Source organism: Myxocyprinus asiaticus, chromosome 7 (genome assembly GCF_019703515.2).
Source record: "Myxocyprinus asiaticus isolate MX2 ecotype Aquarium Trade chromosome 7, UBuf_Myxa_2, whole genome shotgun sequence".
NCBI classification, from domain to species: Eukaryota; Metazoa; Chordata; class Actinopteri; order Cypriniformes; family Catostomidae; genus Myxocyprinus; species Myxocyprinus asiaticus.
The window spans coordinates 5,888,130-5,910,272 of NC_059350.1; the positions used below are offsets into that span (position 1 = coordinate 5,888,130).

General features: G+C 39.4%; 1 pseudogene; it reads left to right on the forward strand.

The window, feature by feature from the left end:
* Window positions 1-22,143, forward strand: part of LOC127444281 (tolloid-like protein 2) — a 33,630-nt pseudogene extending 11,487 nt beyond the window's left edge.

Consider the following 22,143-nt stretch of genomic DNA (forward strand, 5'->3'; position numbering starts at 1 on the left):
TAGCAACCACCAACTAACCCTAACACCATAGTTTGCACAGGCAAGCACCACATTCACAAAATGTAAAAATCTGGTTCCATTTTGTTTCTTGAAAACTTCTAATACACAGTGAATCTGATGACGACCCCCTAGCAACACTGTAGCAACCACTCAGAACAGCCTATTAACAACACAGAAAAACTATAGCAACCATTCATCCCAGGAACCATATAGCAATGCCCTACAAATCAATTACATACAAACACCTGAGTAAGCGCATATCAATGCCCTGGCAACCATTCAGAGCACCCTAGAAACCACATAGCAACAACCATCAACCATCCCCAAGACCCTAGCATCAGAGTGGTGAGTTTTGCACAGGCAAGCACCACGTTTTCTTCACAAAATGTACAAATCTGTTTCCATTGTGTTTTGTTTTTTCAACAAATTGTTATGCACAATGAATCTAATGCTGCCCACCTAGCAACGCCCTAGCAACTTCTCAAAACACAGAAGCAAAAGTATAGCAAAACCATAGCAACCACTCACACCAGAAACCTCCTACCAATGCCAAAGCAACCACATAGAACACCCAAGCAACCACCTAGCAACCATGCAGAACACCCTAGCATCCACATAGCAATGCCCTGGCATCTCCCTCCGACACCCTAAGTCAGATCATGGTGACAGGTTTTACATGGCAAGCACAACAAAAATTCAATGTGTTTTTCAATAAATTGTTACGCATAATCAATCAGATGACACTCAGATTTCACATACAGAGGAAATGGTTGCGTTTGTGAGGAGATTCAATGATTAATCTTAACACAAGGGGCTTTGATTGTGGAAATCAGATTGCTGGAATCTTCCCCACAGTTCTGCAGCTCCATCTGGCACCACATTTACCCTCATCAGCTAATCACCAGTCAGGCTTGCAGCCTAGACGTCAAACTAACTAAAGATGCATGAGACAGCACAATTTCAATCACCAGTTCTGTAAGGATTCCAGAATTGCATCAACTATGCATCAATCAATGTTTAAAAAGCATGTGCGAGACAGAAAATGCTACAAATAGCAGTTTGAGGTCGTAATTAAGATAATGGTGCTGTAAACTTTGAGTCGATTAGTTATGCTCAGGTGAGGTGTATGATGGGCTGATAGATACTGTAGCTGTTATCAGTGCTGTCAGCACCTGCATTGAGAAAGTACCAAAGAGCAACTGATATGATAACTGTGTAGCTATAATGAGTTGAGCAAAACCTATTGTGTGATTATCCTTCTACAATGGCAAAATGTTGATCCTCATTAAATTATTCACCAACTAAATTCATCATTGTTTATCATACAATAGTAACAAAAATGTCCTTAAAATCAAACATGAAATGTAAAACAATTCATGTTTAAACATGTTGTTAAACATGAATATAATTCATTTGTTTTTGGATCCCCAGTAGAGGATACAGGTACCTGAGGGTGAAAAAGTCCGGCTAAAATTTATGTCCTTTGACCTTGTCCCGGACTCATGTGGTTACTTTGTGGACATCTATGATGGTGCTTTAAATGGCGCCACCCAACTGGGTGAGTAATAACATTTACTGAATCCAAAAATATTCTTTTTGTTCCTCTGTGAACATCTGTGCAGTCATTTTTATCTGCCAAAAACCATGAATTAATTTCTCTAGTTAATTTCTGTGGAAACAAGGTCCCTGCTCCAGCGGTGTCTACTGGCAGTAGTATGCTCGTTTGTTTCAAGTCTGGTTTGAGCCAGACTGCTAAAGGCTTCAGTGCTACCTACACCGTAGCCAGTGCCTCACCAGTTACAACCACCCCAACAACTACGACTCGACCAAACACCACCACGCCTGTTCAGACCTTCACACCTGCCCCAGCAGGTAAGTACAGTGCCAGTTGAGCCAGTTGATAATGAAACTGCATCATGGATTCTTTGTTATTTATCATAATAAAATAACAGGGCTCAACTATTGATCACTATACTCCCCTACAGTCTAATAAAGTTCTCAGAAAGCATCCATTCATTGACATGAAGATGGATTTTATATAATGAGATTACAACTTTAGCAAATAATCAAGTAAATCAATATAAAAGGGTTTATTAATACAGTTTGTTGTCTACACTGGAGGGAACTCTTCTATGTTGGATATAATTCTGAAAAAATGATTCTTCATTACTGTTCAGAATAATGCTCTGTCACTCTCTGTTCAGACTCCGGCTGTGAATCTCCTGGGAAGCTGTTTGGACGTAAAGGTCAAATCAACTCCAAGAACTATCCTGAGGCTTATCCTGCCGACCTGCGCTGCTCCTGGGACATCAACGTGGATGAGGGCTTTCTCATCAAACTGCAAGTCACTGATTTGGCCGTCATGGGAGAAGTGGCCCAATGCGGCGATGATAAACTCACCGTCTCTGATTGTCAGCAGTCACTGGGTAAGATATGATTAAGTTATGCTTGCATCATGGTCAGGTACAATGACTTAATCTAATTTTCTTTATATTTAGTTAATAGTGTTTGCAAAAGCTAGCATCACTATTATTAATGCGCATACTTGGGGTTAGGGCTTATGGTTAATAAAAATTTGCATTCCTGTTGACTGTTTTACATCATTTACACCTCAAAACATCTAGCTTTACAACTCGCTTTTGGCCCCACTCTGTGGACATTTCACCCAGAAAGTGGAGCTCACACATGCCCATACATTCAATTCGAATTCACAGTGTGATCAGTCTGCACGATTTGAGATATCATTCATGTCCTTTGCACAAACGGTGACGTGACAAAAGGCAACGATTTACGCACAAAATTTTCATATTTATGGTTAGGTTTTTGTTCAAATCCCTAACCCCAACCCTAAACCTTACCGTCAATGGAGTAAAAATTTAATCGTGGAAGGAAAAAGCAAGCTGAGAATCGCATCATTGATTATGTGAACGCAAATACTTCCTAGTTTACCTGGGACCAGAACATGTGTCTTTTAGGTTGCTTGTGCAACATGCTATCAGTAGTGCCACAGGAAAAGTTAAACTTAATTGAATTGATGCAATAATGTCTGACGCAAGATGGCGCTTGTCAGTAAATCGGCAAATTGGGGTTGTTTTTTTAGGGTACCAGAACATTTGGTAGCAACATGCCAATTACTCTGTGAGATTTTTCATGGGCAGGAAACAAATAAAACATCTTAAACTATCCTAAGCTGGTTTGCTGGTTTTAGCTGGTTTCCCATGCTGGTCTGTTTGCTGGTTTTAGAGGGTTTTGGGGCATTTTTCTGCTGTCCAGACTGGGAGACCAGCTAAAACCATGTTAGGCTGGTTTAAGATGTCCTATTCAGCAAGTTGTATATCTATAATGTCTCATCTAATCCATAATATTTGACCATGAAAACTGATTAACAAAAACCCTCATCTTGGATTTCCCTGGAATGACATTTTTAAAACTGTGCTCAAAGTTTGAAAATTATTTGACTAATTTAAATAGGTGAAATGTGACAAGCCAGCATAGCATGTGTTATAGCGAGGCCTATCAGAATCGACCTTCATAACTAACACTAAAATGGCACCTCTGGCGCAAGAGTAGCTAGCGCTCTCATCACTCTCTCTTATCCCTCTCACAAAGGAGTGTACTATAAATTTCAGCTCCTTATTACTGAACATCAGGCTGAGCTGTGAGCAGCCGATATGCTCATCTGCAGCAGCTTTTCAAGGACTGCACGCCAGATACCGTCAATAAAGTCCCGGTGCAGGCTGACAAAGAAAGTGTGAGAGAGTGTGAGGGAAAAGATAAAGAGTTTTGGATGTTTGTTCAGATCTATAAGAAAGGACAAAGAGTTTTCCTGGCTATTTGTAAAGCAGTGACAGATTAAAGTTCCAAAACCCATATAACTTTCTATCTTCTGTGAAACACAAAAATATAAATTTTAAAGAATGTCACAATTGCCGATTTCTATATAATATCGTTATCAGTTTTTATTACCTGGCTCTCTGAAATACTCTATTCTGATTGGTCAATAGCGGCATCTAGTGGTCTGATATGTTTTAGTAACAACCGCACATCCGGGGATTAAGTCAAATCGGACTGTTATCTGGGTATTGCAAGTAATCTTTCCGACTTCTCGTATCACTCTGCAATACAAGTAAGCTTATAAAATCATTTCAACTCATATCAATGTTTTATGTCCATTTATTTAATTATTTGGCAAGTAGTCTTACAGTAAACTGGATAATGAGCAGTCAGACAGTCACTTTCGCTTCGCATCGGGCTAACGATCATCCTGTTGATTTTGCGATAACAACTGACTGACTGTACATTATCCTTTACTTATACTGTCTATACAGTATATACAGTATATATACTATATTATAAAGCTACTATATTTCATACTCACTTTAAAGCTTAAAAAAGCACCCAAAAGTGTCATAAAAGTAGTCTATGTGACTTGTGCATCATATTTTAAGCCTTCTGAAGGCATATGATCACTTTGTATGATGAACGGACTGAGATTTTAGTTGTTATTTACTCTTAATTCAAATGCAATCATCGATCAGCTCATTTATACAAAGCTCAAATATTGCGACATGTCAGTAATATCAAACCTCATTGGTTCTGGTGTCATGACAAACTTGGTCAGAAGGAACTAATGAGATTTTGTAAACTGGATCAACTGTTTGATAGAAAAAGTAAAAAAAACAAAAAAACAAACAGATCGGACATCGCTACACAAAGGATGGTGGATGGAGGGTGGATATTAAGATATTTTGTAAATTATGACTTATATTTGCATTTATTCCTCACACAAAGCTATCGTATGATTTCAGAAGACTTGGAATATAGCACACAAATTAGGATAGTATGGACCATTTTTATGGTGCTTTTAGTCATTTTTAAGCTTGAAGGCTTTGATCATGATTCATCATTATATTTGCATGAAAAAAAGAGCATCCTTTTCTTCTTTTGAGTTCTGCAGAAGAAATAAAGTCATACCATGAATTATTACTTTAAAACACATGAATTTAAGGGCTCTAAAGGATCTGGAAATGATGTCAGATGAAACAAACGAACAAAAAATTTAAGTTTGGTCCTCCAGCAGTCATGGTTTGTAAGGCTCATTGGTCTTGACATTTTGTCCTTACTTGGCGGTTGCAAGTGTGTGTGTGTGTGTTCTTCACATCACATCCTTTGTCCTGGCTGTCAGTATGAAGCATTGTGTGAGTGTTTGTTCTGCTGACAGCATGTATCACCCTGAAGAGAGGAAGAGTACAAACACCTTGTGTAGAAATGCATTGCAAATAATGTTAAACTAGGCTTTTCATGCATACAGTACTTATGCATTTTAAAACATAACATAAATTAATTTGTCTTGTGTTGCAGGAAGACTGAGTTTCATTATGTTCATTTCTCTCACATGGTCATTAGATGCCATTTGCATGTTTACTTGAATATATTAACAAAATCATTATCTTAAAATGACATGATGATAATTTGCTTAATGATTTTATGTACCATTGACATTGGATAAATCATGCATCTGGATATTCTCCATCATTTGATCATTATTTGATGAAAGTGCGTAATACATTGCAAAAGACAAAATAATTTATTGGTATGCATGTTCCATGGGAATCGAATTCATGACCTTGTTGCTAGTGCCATGCTCTAACAGTTGAGACACCAATACTATATACATTTTATATCTGCAGTGCTATATCCGGGTGTCGGGAACAAGGCCCCACCGGCCCAGTCTGTAATCTGACAATGTCAGTGTGAAAATAGAGGGAAAACAATGTAGAAACTGACATCTCTCTATCTATGTCTCTTCTTCTCAGGCACACACTGCGGGTTTGTTCTTCCCCCTGTTCTAGTCAGTGTGTCGCTGAGTTTCCAGTCAGATGCTCGGCTGGCTGACTGTGGCTTCTCTGCCATATGGGAAGCTGTATATCCAGAGGACCTCGTGGGTAAAACACCTTTTAGAGACATCCATGTACTCACACCTACACACACACACACACTCATGTTTTATGAGGACTCTCCATAGACATAATGGTTTTTATACTGTACAAACTTTATATTCTATCCCCTAAACTTAACCCTCACAGAAAACTTTCTACATTTTTACATTTTCAAAAAACCTCATTTAGTATGATTTATAAGCTGTATTCCGCATGGGGACTGACTGATTGTCCCTACAACATCAAAAATGTCAGGTTTTACTATCCTTACAGGGGACATTGGGTCTCCACAACGTAGGGAATACCTGGACACACACACATACACACACACACACAACTATAGATGCCCTACAGCCATCACTTCTCTACGGTTGCGACTTTGTGTATGCTAGTATGTGGTTCTTCTGAACAAGTTGTTGCTCCATTTCATAGCTGGAATAGTACCGAACAGCTCTTGTCTTCCATATAAATGTCTCAACTTTTGAATTGAAAGAGATATTTCACAGCAACTATATATTCCTGGTTCTATGAAAAAGATTTCCCTCATCAGCAGATGCTACAACCCCTAACAAAAGAGAAAAAGCCATCTGTAGTCATGCTGATTGACACCTGCATTAACATGCATTGCGAGAGCTTGCTGTTGTAGCTTGTCTCCATTGCTTATTCTCGTTAGACTCACAGTAAATTCTGCTTGCAGTTTCCTTAAACCTGAGCAGAAAGAGGAAGACTTATGGTGCTTTATAAAAGCATTTTCATACAGTTTATTGACTTTCTATAATACAAACATGCCATTATATAAAACTAGCATGTTCTGCAGGTTTATAGAGTGTTACATATAGTGTAGTGTAAGTAAAAATTGCCACCAGAACCATGGTGCATATTGATTTTTGCTGATATTAATGCCACGAGAGATTCAATTTAAAGACATACAAACCAATTACTACAAGATCTGTTGGCACTTGCACGCGTCTTCTACGTAACTTTTACCTCAGTGAAAAATGTACCATCATACATTTTTCTATGGAGCCATAAGTTATTCTTTATTTATTATTGTTTTTATTATTCAGAACTCAATGTGGTTACATATACTCTGTGTGGAATAAATCCCGCATTAAGCGACCAAAACGAAAATATGAAGAACAAAATCACACTGTAAAAAGTGGTTCCCCGCAATTGTTACCTTAAGGTGCTATTTTTACCTGATCAAACTTTTTTGTTGGTGTAACCTAATGTATTCCATTTGATTCAATGATGTTAATGGGATAGTTCACCCATAAATGAATATTCTCTCATCATTTACTCCCAGCTCTGAAGTTCCATATAATGCAAATGAATGGTGGCCAGAACTTTGAAGCTCAAAAAAGCACATAAAGGCAGCTTAAGAATAATCCATAAGACTCCAGTGGTTAAATCAACGTCTTCAGAAGCAATATGATAGGTGTGGGTGAGAAACAGATCAACATTTAAGTCCTTTTTTACTATAAATCTCCACTTTCACTTTCATATTCCTCTTGGCGATTCGCATTCTTTGTGCATATTGCCACCTACTGGGCAGGGAGTAGAATTTAAAAATTCTTAAGTATTATATTTAAGTATTATTTTGGGGGATTTGTACTTTGCTCGGGTGCAATTTAAATAGAATACTTGTACTTTTACTTAATTACATTTCCAAAGAAAAAATAGTACTTTTTAAACTTGAAAAGTACTCATTACATTTTTGCAGATCATTTTCTTTCGTCTTACTGGACTGAAGACGCCTTTTCATTGCATCCGACAAACGACAGATTGACAAATGGCAAAATGTCGCATGGCGGCTGTGTGTTGAAATATTTGTGCGACTCGACCATATGTGACCGCCCGACTGAATGTGATATATTCATTCAAAATTATGAGCACGAAGTGAGAAACACTGACGGTTTTTGTCCTAAACTTTATTCTAAACACCTGCTACTTCTACAGATTGGACAGTTATGAAGTCAAAAATGATCATTCATGTTGCAAATATATATATATATATAAAACAAAAGGCTTTTGTAAATAAATGTTTACATGTCATTTATTTCTACACTTGACTTCATATTTAAATCATATCTATGAATTTCTACTCCCTGTTTGCTGAATTATTGTTGTTGTTGTTGTTAGGCAACTATTAATTATAATAATATCTATAAAACCAGCAATGATGATGATGATGCTAGTAAAATTATTGGAATCTGAGTAAATATTAATTATGAACTTTTTTGAATTCATCCATCTGCTCAACAGCAAGGTTTGGCAGCAAACCTCAGAAAACAATTCACAAAACCAACAACATTACTAACTTTCTTCAAAGCTTCATTTGAATTTTTTGGGATCTTTCTTTATGTCTCAAGGGGCTGGGTGCTTAGATATCGCAAATCGTGAGTGTTCTCTCCCATGCTACGAACACTGCGTGACTGTGGCAATGTTTTTGTAAAATAAAATGATGTGGTTCATTACACGTCTCAGGGCAGTTCCGAAGTAAAATGTCCACTGTGTGGCGCTAAAAGCGAGTGAAATGTTCTACTAAACAGATGAGGTTATTAAGGTTAATGTTCTATCGAGATTGAAATCAAAACCTACCTCTCTACCCTAAACCTTAAACCTAACTGATAGGGTCAGAAAAAGCAAATGTGAGATGAAAAACACAATTTCTGAAGCTACCATGTCATTTTGTGGTGCATCTATGATACTTTTGGCTTACGTTCAGGACTCTATCGCATATGCAACACTATATCAGTTGAGCTTCCGTGCAATTTGATCACATTTAAACAAGCTTGTAAATGTAGCTGGTTATGTAATGCAAACGTTAAAATGAGTAATGCGCTATAGTAAAAGTGTTTATATGTCATAAGATAGCATTGTGTGAGGAACAGAGAGAAAAGTAAGTGTTTATGAACTGATAATCTGCCGTCTTTGATTTGAGTGAAAGTGGATAAAAGTCATTGTTGTTTTAGCACCTCTAGTGTTCACTCCACCAGGAAATTGCTGTGTTACGTACAACAGGCCACATAAAAATCAATTTGCAAAAATGTAGTTACTGTAACATGATTCTAGGACCAGGTTGCGAATGTCACTGGGGGAGAAATATGACAGTCGTCAGAGACAGTAAAAAGGTGACTTAAACAAATCAAATTTAACATCCTAACTCACACAATCTCCTCTCTTGATTTCATTTTAGCTAGGAAAAAAGTTACTTTTTTATTACTTAAGTAGAAATTAAAGTGAATACTTTTTACAAGTATGTTTTTGGCTCGATACTTGGACTTTTAATTGAGCAGAAGTTTTACTCAGTATCCATACTTTCACTTAAGTATAATTTCTGAGTACTTTTTACACCCCTGGTTAAATACAAGAAAAAATAGCTAAATAATCCCATTTTCACTGGGACAAAATGTATATTTGAATAGAAATAATGCAAAATACAGTCGCATGGCATAAAGTTTCTTTTGTACCCTGGTAACGTGTGACTTGTCCTAGACTTGGGGCTAAAGCCTCAGATTCAATACACCAGTTCACAGCAAGACAATTATGTGATATTTTGCTCTGTTTCTTGGAACAATCCTTTCTTTAACTGTCAGATTTTATAGCCATTATTTTGTCTGAAAGAAGCAAACTGCACTTATAATGTCCTGCAGATATCCAGGGATGTGGAGGTTTCTCACAGGAGCAGACAGGCGTCATCAAGTCTCAAAACTGGCCCATGAACTACCCGGCTAACAGCATGTGTCTGTGGACTGTAAGCAGTCCCAAAGGGAAGACCATTAAATTGACATTTACAGATTTTGACGTGGAAGAGGCTGGTATTATGATCGGCCGGTGCTATGACAACGTGGTCGTCTACGACGGAACACAACCAGGAGCGAAAAATATGGTGAGCAAGGACAAGGATGTTGTTCAGTGCTTTTTCAAGGCAGCCTGTTTATGACGCCCTTTAACAGATAAAACAGTGACATATTTATTACCACACGTACATGTTTGTAATTTACTACGATCCACTAAAATGCTGCTTTTAAGGTCTAAAGAAAGCAATAAATTGCAAAATTCAGTCAAAATAACAATTGCTGAAATAATGTACAACATGTCCATAAAATTCAACATCAAGATTTTAGGTTAAAACTTTACGTTTTACATACAGCATATATGTATAAGGGAAAATGTATATTTTAGATGCTGTAACTGGTAATTTCTTTTATGTTTTTTGCAGTTTAACAAATGATTTTTTAGAAGTAAAAATTTGAAAATGCGATTAAAAAAAGATGTAGATGATGTTCCCAGATTTCAAATTATAAAGTAAAACCTGTGCGTATCTAAAACATGTCTGCTATCTAACAGGCCCATTCTGTGACTCCAAAATTCCTGCAGCCATCGAAAGCACAACAAATGAACTTTTGATATGATACTATGCTGACTTTTTCACAGAGGCCAAAGGTTTACATGCACACTGGATTACTGATCCTATCCTGCCAACCCCTACAGAACCACCTGTACTGCCCTACCCATGTGACAACATCAAGATAGGTGTGAGCTATATGTTTCATTTATATAAGATACATTACATTGATTCAAGTAATGTATGTGAATATATCTTACAGAAGACCTAATAACCTTACACAGGACAGATATTGTCATTATTTAGACAGCAGATGTTGCATGTGCATTGAATTGATACACAATAGTTTAGCTCTAGTTTAAATGGCTCATTAGATGTACTCCATAATAAAGCAGTTTCGCAGAATGCATCAGGAGGACGGGGAACGGGGATTTGCACTTAGAAGTAGACATTCCATTGCAATGCTAATTTTTCCTAAGAAGACTACAACCCTTGTAACGAGCCTTTGTGAATATTTTCTCTAGGTAATTTGCAGAGAGGATAATTGTCAGTTAAAATCATCATGTTACAAATCTGTTCAGATAAAATCCTGCACCTGAATGCTTCTCTTAAAACAGCCGTGATGGTGTGACTGAAGCTGTTTCATGTCTTTCTCTTTCACAGACTGGCCTGAGAGCTGCGGGAAGCCTGTGATCCTCCCTGCTTTCAACACTCATATAGTGAATGGAGAGCCTGCCGTAGCTCACTCCTGGCCATGGCAGGTGTCCATGCATGTACAGTTAAATCTTCACCCTTCTAGATCGGGAGATATGTCGTAATATATCACCTTTCTACATCTAATGATTCTAGACATCTTGTATCTAATATGGCCTGAATGTTAATATTGATTTTCTTATCAGTATTAGGATCAGATGTTTATCTACACTGGTCATGTGCAGTGATATTACATACCAGAGTCTATATGTTTGATCATCAAAGTACTCATTGATTTATACGATAGATCAGTTACTGTATTAGTTAGCATCACCATTATTATTTGAACAAAGCCTTGAATAGCAATGCCCTGGCAACCATCCACTGCACCCTAGCAACCACACATCAGTGCCCTAGAAACATCCCAGATCTTCTTTGCAACACCATAGCAATTCTCTAGAAACTGCCCACAACACCCTAACAACCATTTAGCAACACCCTGGCAGCCATCTAAAACACCCTAACAACCACACATCAATGCCCTAGAAACCATCCAGATCTTCCTAGCAACCACATAACACTGTCCTGGCAAGCACACATAACACCCTAGCAAAATATAACAATGCCCTAGAAACCACCCACAATAACCTAGAAACCACATAATGTAGCAACGCCCCAGAAACGACCCAGAACACCCTAGCAACCACATAGAAATGCTGTAGAAACCCCCCCACAACATCCTAGCATAGCACATAACAACGCCCTGACTGACAGCCAACCACAACACCCTAGCAACCACATATCAATGCCCTAGAAATTACTACAACTCCCTAGCAACTACATAGCAAAGCTGGCAAGCACCCACAGCACTCTAGCACTGTGGTGACAAGTTTTGCATGGGCAATCACCACTCACATCTTCAGAAGATGAAAAAATCTCATTATTATTATAAATCGGCCGAATTGGTTTTTTTCAATACAATATCTAAAGAGCAGGATGGCCGATGGCCGAAATAATGCTTGAATATACATAATGCAGTTTAATGACAGCTGTAGAGATGTTCACAAAATAATTGCGATGAAATTAACACTATATGATATCATTCTAAATTCACTTAAAGGTTCACTCAGTAACTTTGTCTTTGTGTCATCTTAGACTTGACACCTAGTGGCTTGGATGCAGCATCATTTAAAATCAATAGTTTTCCATTTCAGATGCCATTGTAGAAATGTAGTATTCATAGTCAGCCATAATTACTTAAATCAATGAGTGAAGTGTCAAATAACATGACAGTTACTGAGATTTAGCGAGTAGTATTCGGCTGGTCATGTGATTCTAACATGACAGCCCCCATGTGCGGACCCTCTCCATGTAGAATAAAACGGCTTTTATAAGGTTACTGATATGACTGGAGTCTTCATTTTAATGTGAGTGGTCATGATTTCCTACATATATTCCAAAATTACAATTCATGTCTTTAGGAGTTAAACTTTTTTACTGAGGAAAAAATTACTGAGTGCACCTTTAAAAAAGTAATGGTTTATTGTCCATTATTAGGGCTATCCACTCACATGGTAGATGCTGATAATCGCAGAATGGCCATTTACCAGCCGATTAATCGCCTTGGCCGCTACATTAGTCTATCACCAATTATTATCATGCTGTTGAGGCATGATACTTGCAACCACTTTCATTTTTTAGCCGCCAGCTTTGTCCCAGCAAACAAAAATACAGCACGTCTGATCGTGAGTTACTTGGACTGTACTTAGCCACCCGTCACTTCCGTTTCCTACTTGAAGGCCGGCCATTTACAGCCTTTATCGATCACAAACCGTTGGTTGTTGGAGCAATGGTCTGCCCACCAACAGCACTTGTCTTACATATCTGAATTCACTACCAATATCCAACATGTTGCGGGAAAACAAATGCAGTAGCGGATTGCCAATCACGAGCTAACGTCAATGCAGTAAACTTGGGCATTGATTATGCTGGGATGGCTGCTGCTCAGGTTTCTGATCCGGAGGGCCAGTTCTACAGGACAGCGGTCACGAGCCTTAAGTTGGTTGATGTCAAATTTCATGAGGCTGGTGTTTTGCTCCTTTGTTATGTGCCTGGGGATTGGAGACAACATGTTTTTGACGTCGTTCACGGTTTGTCTCTTCCAGGCAAGAAAGCATCACAAAGGTTGATAGCTGCAAAATTTGTCTGGCACGGCCTTAAGAAATGCGTGAGGGCACGGTCTGCTTCCTGCGTCGCATGTCAGAAAGCAAAAGTTCAGTGTCACATTAAAGCACCATTGGTGCGTTTTGTGGGGCCCGAGCATCGTTTTGATCACGTAAACGTTGACCTTGTGGGTCCCCTTCCCCCATCTCGGGGGTACGCTCAGCTGCTCACAATGGTGGATCGGACCACTCGGTGGCCTGATGTTGTGCCACGACTGTCATCCTTGGGTGATCCTGGGTTTATGAACAGCCCCAAAAAAGATTTGAAAACTTCTGTGGAACTAGTTTATGGTCAGACACTCAGAGTACCCAGTGATTTAATTCCTAAAGCCACCACTACTTGGTCCGCATCTCGGCAGAGCTCGACTCTGCGGGACCAAGCTTCATCTTTTGTTCCTGTGCCCACTTCTCAACATGGGTTTCCGCAGGCTTGGATTCCGAACAATCTGTCTGATGCAGAGTTTGTGTTTGTTCGGCATGATACGCATCAGAGACCCCTGAAACTCCCCTATGACTGACCATTCCAAGTTCTAGAGCCCGGGAACAAGACGTTGCTGATTGAAATGGGTGGCAGACCAGAGTGTGTCTCCATAGATCGCCTTAAGCCAGCCCACCTTGACCTGGACTCACCAGTTAAATTGGCCACGGGACCCAGACGTGGGCCTTTTATTCTGCTGCGTGGCCTGCAAAAACTGTTTCTGTAGACAGCCCAGCTCAGGCATCCTGTTCTAGAGCTGGATGCATCATTCGAGCCCCCGATAAACTGTCAGTGCCTGTGTTTGTGAATTCTGGGGGAGGGGGCCTGTGTGGCGTCATATGCTTAAGTGAGAAGCAGAATTCACATACAGTTATTATTCTGTGACGTCCTCTTTAAGATTGTGTGAGATGAGAGGGGATGTGTTCCAGAGTTTGTTGTGCTGAAGAGAAAATAAACAGAGTTCATGATCTAATGTTGTTCACGTTTACTTCATTACATGAAAACTACACTGTTTGTACAATTTTCTTAAAGGTTTGGCTTGAGTCTCTACCTTCACCCAAGTTCTTTCACACATGTGGTGGAACTCTCATCCATAAGAACTGGGTTCTTACAGCTGCTCCCTGCATCATCAGGTAAAACCAAGAACTTCCTTTTCCCATACTATAAAACTTTACACTTTGAACACTATAAATGATGCTGTAAACATGCCTGTATTAGCTATTAATACCAATTTTTCATTCTCGTACAAGTTTTAAAAATGCACTATACAATATGTACTTGTCCGTTGACTTATGCTCGTTATTGTAAATTATTTATATGCATGTTCATATGTGTGTGTGTACCTGTCATAGGTATGCAGATGAGCTGAAACGCTGGAAGATGTGTCTAGGCAAACACAACCTGACATTCTCAGAGCCCGGTGAGCAGTGCTTTAACATGCTGGGCATCTATCGGCACGAGGGCTTTCAGTACCCATCTGTACAATCAGTAGATTTTCACATCGCCCTGGTGCGACTGGATGGAGAGGTCAAGCCTACCGACTACATCGATTATGCCTGTCTGCCTTCAGTAGAGGAGGTCCAGGCCAGAGGCAAAACGTGCTATGCCACTGGCAGGGGAGATGAAACAGGTTTGATTTCTCATTTTAATCACATGTTGTCAAAGTCATTAAGTTATAGGGATAATGATGTAATGGGATGGTTTTGCTAATGTAAAACTCTAACAGAAAAGTACCATGGTACTACCATAGCTTTTTGGAAATTTTGCATGGTACAACAATATATATATATACTGTATATAGTGATGTCTGCATTAAGCAGTATTTTCCATCTATATGTCTTTACTTTTGTTTTGTTGTCGGCCCTCATATATAAATTTGGTTTATATATTGTATGTATTCAATAGGCAGCTTTAGAGACCTCCAAAGATTCTGGAGTGGCAATGCCCTCTGTTGGGTAATTTTGAAAATGCAGCTCTTAAAACTACAGCTACATTAAAAAACAGTTATCAGACAACTAAACGAAAATGTATTTTCAAGGTTTAAAATGTGAGTTTTACCTGTACTATTTAAACAGCCATAAAATAACCACTAATATGTGATGTTTCATTTATTTTGTCAACAGGCAACTCCACAGCTCCTAAAGTGGCTGAGGCATTGAACCAGGTCGCCCTACCTGTAGTACCGTATGACATCGGTAAGTGCATAGACTTTTGGTGGTTTAAGGTCAAAACATCCATGTTCTGCTGTGGCTACACTTTACCCGACGAGCTCAAATCTGTGTATCAGGAATGGAACTATTTAAAGGACTAGTTCACCCAAAAAGTTAAATTCTATCATTGTTTACTCACTTTCAAGCTATTCCAAACATGTGTGCTGTTATTTTTTCCTGTGGAACACAAAATTAGAAAACTTCTCAAAGTATGTTTTTAATGTTGTGATTGGGCAACTCAGGTGGGCCCCTGGTATGTCAAGACAGTCCCTCATCCTCCTGGGAGATGCACGGCATCACTAGCTTTGGTTCCATTGGCTGTATCATGGACAAGAAGCCCAGCATCTGCACCCGCTTTTTGGCCTACCTGCCCTGGATTGAGAACATCATTCACAAAGACATCTTTGACCTCACCAGTATGTCATCTTTTATTTTATTTTTTATTTGTTTTATTTTCTCCCCTTTTCTCCCCAATTTGGAATGCCCAATTCCCAATGTGCTCTAAGTCCTCGTGGTGGCGTAGTGACTCGCCTCAATCCGGGTGGTGGAGGACGAATCTCAGTTGCCTCCGCATCTGAGACGTCAATCCGCTCATCTTATCACGTGGCTTGTTGAGCATGTTACCGCGGAGACCAAGCGCGTGTGGAGGCTTCACGCTATTCTCCACAGCATCCATGCACGATTCACCATGTGCCGCATCGAGAGCGAGGACCACGAGGAGGTTAACCCAACGTGACTCTGCCCACCCTAGCAACCGGGCCAATTGGTTGCTTAGGAAGCCTGACTGGAGTCTTTCAGCATGCCCTGGATTTGAACTTGCGACTCCAGGTGTGGTAGTCAGTGTCTTTACTTGATGAGCTACCCAGGCCCCCACCAGTATATCATCATATCATAGTATGCCATAGTATTATAGTATCTAAATTTTTTTGTGCAATAAGCTGAGGGTTTTAGGTACTATTTTCCCTTTTTTTTCTTCTTTGTAAACATGCACTAGATGGACGTTTTTGACCGTTGCGCCACATCTCGCTGCTTTCTCAGCATCTCGTGCAGGAGTGCCGCTTTTAGACACCTTGTCAAGTTTTAAAAACACCTGCGTTCTGCTTTTTTTAAGTGCAAGAACACTTTTGGTCAGAACGACCCCCTTTTGGAGCTTTTGAAGCTTTCTCTCTTTCACTCTAGGTTCTGGTTGAGGTGGGCTGAAGGACCTGGTTGGCACTGAGGGTGTGCTGGCATCTATGAACTATCCACACAGTTACAGTAACAGAGCGTCCTGCCAATGGAATATCCATGTGCCCACAGGGAAAAATGCCCACCTTCACTCCAGCAACTTCTCTCTGGAGGAGACCTCACTGTGCCTCAATGACAAAGTCACTCTCAGTGATAGCACTGGCACTCTAGGTAGAAATATCTCTTGTGGCTTGTTCCTGTGGCAGTTGTAGTGTTTAGGGAACATAGATGAGAAATTATATAGTATTGTATACTCACTCTTCTTTCAGGTACACACTGCAGCACTTATCCACTGAGAGATCTGGTCATGACTGGAGACATACTGACTGTCAGTTTCTCCTCCAATGACAAAGTAGTGGACTATGGGTTCAGTGCCACATGGAAATTCATGGATCCTGCTGACATAGAGTGAGTGAAAACTTAGATCACACTTTGTCATTGCAGCTCTCGCAAGGCAGCACTGTACTGATATCCCTCAAACATTCTTGTTGGGCTTTGTTTTTACCCCCTAACCCAAAGTATTGAACTTCTACGTACACTCACTGAGCACTTTATTAGGAACACTATGGTCCTAATAATGTGCCCAACGTGGTCTTCTGCTGTTGTAGCCCATCCGCCTCAAGGTTTGACATGTTGTGCATTCTGAGATGCTATTCTGCTCACTACAATTGTACAGAGTGGTTATCTGTGTTACCGTAGCCTTTCTGTCAGTTCAAACCAGTCTGGCAATTCTCTGTTGACCTCTCTCATCAACAAGGAGTTTCTGTCCGCAGAACTGCCGCTCACTGGATGTTTTTGGCTCCATTCAAAGTAAACTCTATACTACTGTTGTGCGTGAAAATCCCAGGAGATCAGCAATTACAGAAATACTCAAACCATCCCGTCTGGCACCAACAATCATGCCATGGTCGAAATCACTGAGATCACACATTTTTTCCCCATTTTGATGGTTGATGCGAATGTTAACTGAAGATCCTGACCCATATCTACATGATTTTATGCATTGCACTGCTGCCACATGATTAGCTGATTAGATAATTGCATGAATAAGTAGGTGTACCTAATAAAGTGCTCAGTGAGTGTATAGGAACCGCTTAACATACAGATTCTGTTCAAACTTTCTTTTGTAGATTAACTTTATACAATTTTAAGAAATGTAAGGTTTGAAAATCTTCAGTATTCAAAATGTAATGGCAACAATTACATCATAGTAATATTTTCATACTGAATTGAGATTGGTGTTCCTTGCATATAGTTTTCTGTATCATGACAAGCAGCTCTGATGCAACATTTAATTTACAATGTTTTTGTTTTGTTTTTCTAACCTAAAAACACTTCTATATAGGGCTTTCTTTTCCTGCCCTGTGAGCACTGGTATTTCCTTCAGAAAATGCAAATCTAGTGGTAAAATAACTGGTCAAAAACCCCCATAAATTTACACTGAACAAGGGAGCCAAGCCACATCTAGAGACCTTGGGACCTTGGGGTAGGCTCTTTTAATTTTGGCAAGTAAGCAACCACCTAGCAACCACCCAGAACACCTTAACAACTATATAGCAATGAGCTAACAACTATGTAGCGACTGCATAGCAATAACCAAGCAATCTCTTTGAACAATAAGAGGACCACAAACATTTTTAAAATCCTGTTGTTTTTTGTCCTCAGTCATTAAACTAAATTGGGTGTTCAAATACACAATGGGAAAAGTTGTCATAATGTAAATATACAGTTTAAAATTTGTTGTGGGCCCCCCTGGACCTGTGGGCCCCTAGAATCGTTACCACCTTTCACACCATTAGCTATGGGCTACTGAATGTTTTGAAATGATTCAGCAGTGTGCGTGTGAGCTTTCTGAACCATTCAGATTGAATCGCGAACCGATTCAGACCGCTTTGCTATCACATTTGACCAATTCATTGTAAAGAACCGACTCAGATGAACGATTCATTTGAGTCTTACATCTTTAGTTCTGATTCAAAACTTGCGACAGTAAACACCAGGTGCATGCGTGATGTAGCAGTGTAGCTTAATCAAAAATATAGCTTCGCTACTGAAAAGCTACTTGATTTAAAAAAACTAGCGAAGCTACCACCTCGCTACTCAGAAATGTAGTTAAGCTAATAGCTTCGCTATTTGTAACGAAGCTACTGCCCATCATTGTAAGCCAAGCAGTGTGAACCTGGACTATCTCCATCCCATCTGCCATTGAAATCTATATGGTCTTCACTCACTTTGAACTGCAGGCTGTTAGCATGCTGGGACAGTGTGTGGACTATGTAGAGGTCTTTGATGCTGCTGGGTTATCAAAAGGTTAGAATACTGTATACCAAAGCACATAGAATAACCAGTTTCACCGCTAAAATTCATGACTCTAAAAGCCATCTAAACAGACATCTTTGTATTAGATGTTAGGGCGAAAGCTTTGGTTGATGAACAAAATTCTTTGTATCATTGTCTAGGCAAATTCTTTGGTTTTCTTCAACCCTCGTTGAGTGTCACTGGGAACAAGGCCACCATCCGCTTCCTCAGTAATGGTGTTAGTCAGGAAAAGGGTTTCCAGGGATACTGGACCACGGATCCCAATATTTTAACCCCCCTTCTCCCCCAAATCCATGGAACGACATCACCATCAGTGAGTATTTATTTTCATTCTATTCACAATTGTCTTGGTCTTGTAATTACATGTTCTCATGGGTTCATTTCTTCTTTCATGGTGATATCACATGAATGATTGACTGATTGTTTATTATTACTCTTTTATTTGTTTGTTCTGGCCTGGTAACCAAAAGGTTGAAGGTTTGATTCCTGCAAGGGGTGATTCATGAGCTGTTGCCATTGTCTTATTGTGCAAGACATTTAAAGAGGACACACAGGCCTTTCTCAAACAACTGCGATAATACCAAGATATGCAGAATTAATGATAATGTTATTTTGCGGGACTAAAGTATGCGGGACCATAGCAGTGACCCCTGTTACCTCTGTAACTAGGGTGGTGAATGGTGTTGAGGCCAAACCTCACTCCTGGCCATGGTAGGTGTCCATGCAGGTGAGAATCACCTTGGTAAAAGAGCATTTCATTAGTAAAGAATAATTTGCAATAATTCAGTGGTCCGGAGTCAATTAATCAGCCTATCAGCGCTATAACACAGCATGTGTGTGGTTTACTTGTAGGCCCAGCCATCCACGTCCAGACCATTCCAGCATGTTTGTGGAGGTTAATTCATCCATGAGCAATAGGTCCTCATGGCTGCACACTGTTTCATACAGTAAGACATATACAGGCTTGATATCGAATGCAATGACATTCAGACATTTTTAAAGGGATAGTTCACCCAAAAATGAAAATTCTCTAATAATTTACTCACCCTCATGCGATCCCAGATGTGTATGACTTTCTTTTTTCTGCAGAACACAAACAAAGATTTTTAGAGGAATATTTCAGCTCTGTAGATCCTTTCAATGCAAGTGAATGGTGACCAGACCTTTCAAGCTTCAAAAATCACATAAAGACAGCATAAAAGTAATCCATAAGACTCCAGTGGTTTAATATGTCTTCTGAAACAATGCAATCATTTTGGGTGAGAAACAGATAAATATTTAAATCCTTTATTACTATAAATCTCCACTTTCACCTTCAGAATGTGAAAGTAAAAGTGGAGATTTAGAGTAAAAAAATGACTTAAATATCGATCTGCTTCTCACCCAAATCTATCATATCGCTTCTGAAGACATACAGTATATTAAACCACTGGAGTCGTATGGATTACTTTTATGCTACCTTTATGTGATTTATGGAGCTTCAAAGTGCTGATCACCATTCACTTGCATTGTATAGACCTACAGAGCTGAAATATTCTTCTAAAAATCTTCATTTGAGTTCTGAAGAATAAAGAAAGTCATACACATCTGGGATGGCAAGAGTGTGAGTAAATGATGAGAGAATTTACATTTTTGGGTGAACTATCCCTATCTGTGTGGCTCAAGTGTCCAAATACTTTTTAGGGCCACTCTATAAATAGTACCCACATTTACTTTCTTTTGTAGACTCCCAACGTGTGGCAGATGTGTTTTGGTAAACCACATGAACTCAAGTCTGGACGGTCCCACTGAAGAGTGTGTCTCTGTTGATGCCATTATATCCCACGAGGACTTTATCTACCTCCAGAACAATGATGTCACCAATGACATCGCTCTGGTGCGATTTGCCAAACGGTAACCATGACTCTTGAGATCAGCCCGGTTTGCCTGCCCAAACCCGAGTCCATCATGCCTGCCAGGCACACTTGTTTCGTAACAGGCTGGGGGATAGAAAACAAAGACTCGTGTACCCAAAGGGCTGAAGCATGCATTTTGTCACTTGTTATAGCTGCTACGCTGAGGATATTTATGGTGCATCTATTGCGAAGCTGGTTAAGATGCAACTATGACCTTGTACCTGTTTAATGAACCTACTCCATCCACAAGCATTAAGTCCATGGACAGGGGTATAAAGTACTTGAGTAATTCTACTTCACTACAATACTCAAGTACTATTTTTGGGAATTGTTACTTTACTCAAGTCCTTTTGAAACTTAATACTTGCATACTTAATACTTAATAGCTGAGACATTCTTCTAAAACTCTTTAAGAGAAGGGTCAACTATATTATAATATAAAGGCTGATTTTTACCAAAAGGTTTAAATGTGTTCTTACGACAAGTGTATTTTTCATCAAAGTATGATCACGGCACATTGTCACATTTTTATTGTGTCCCTCAATGATAAAATATTTTTTTCACAAGGTCACAAAAGGTCAATGTGTGTTCAATGCATTTTGTATATTTTTATCCTGGGAAAAACAGTGAAAATGTTCAATAGCTTTTTGTAGCAAAACTAAAAGGTATGTGGCTATGCAGTAATTGACTTCCAAGAAAAAACAACTCTGAGAAATATTCACCAGAGTAAAAAAGTGTGGCAACTAGCCTGGTCTCCCCTTTCCACAGGTCATCACTTGACCTTAAAGGTGAAGTGTAATTTCAGCATACAGGTTTCCCAAACCCTTCTACTGCCATTTTCGGACAAACAAATAATCCTGCCCCAAACTCACGCCACTGGTTGATCCAAAAGTTGACATGTCGGACAGCATTTTCTTCTGAACAATTGCAGCCAGGGGCGGGGTGTAAGGAGTGTGTGTAAAACCTGTTTGGAAACAATCGCTATTTTTGCCATTTTAGTTTGTTGCCACTAGTGACACAGAAATGACACATTTCACCTTTAAAACAATAATAAAACATAAATTATTTCCAAGAGTCCTTTACAGGGCTAACTAATGTCATTTCACTTATAATAAATGTATGTTGTGTATGTGTGACTTCCAGGCAGTTTATTTCGTGTGCTGGCACAGAAGTTGAAACAGGCTCCTCTTCCTATTGTACCATATGAGACCTGCAGTAAACTAGATTACTGGTGGCAGAACATCAGACCCTCCATGGTCTGCTCTGGTTACGAGTCACCTGATGAACTTAAATCCGCCTACCAAGTATGA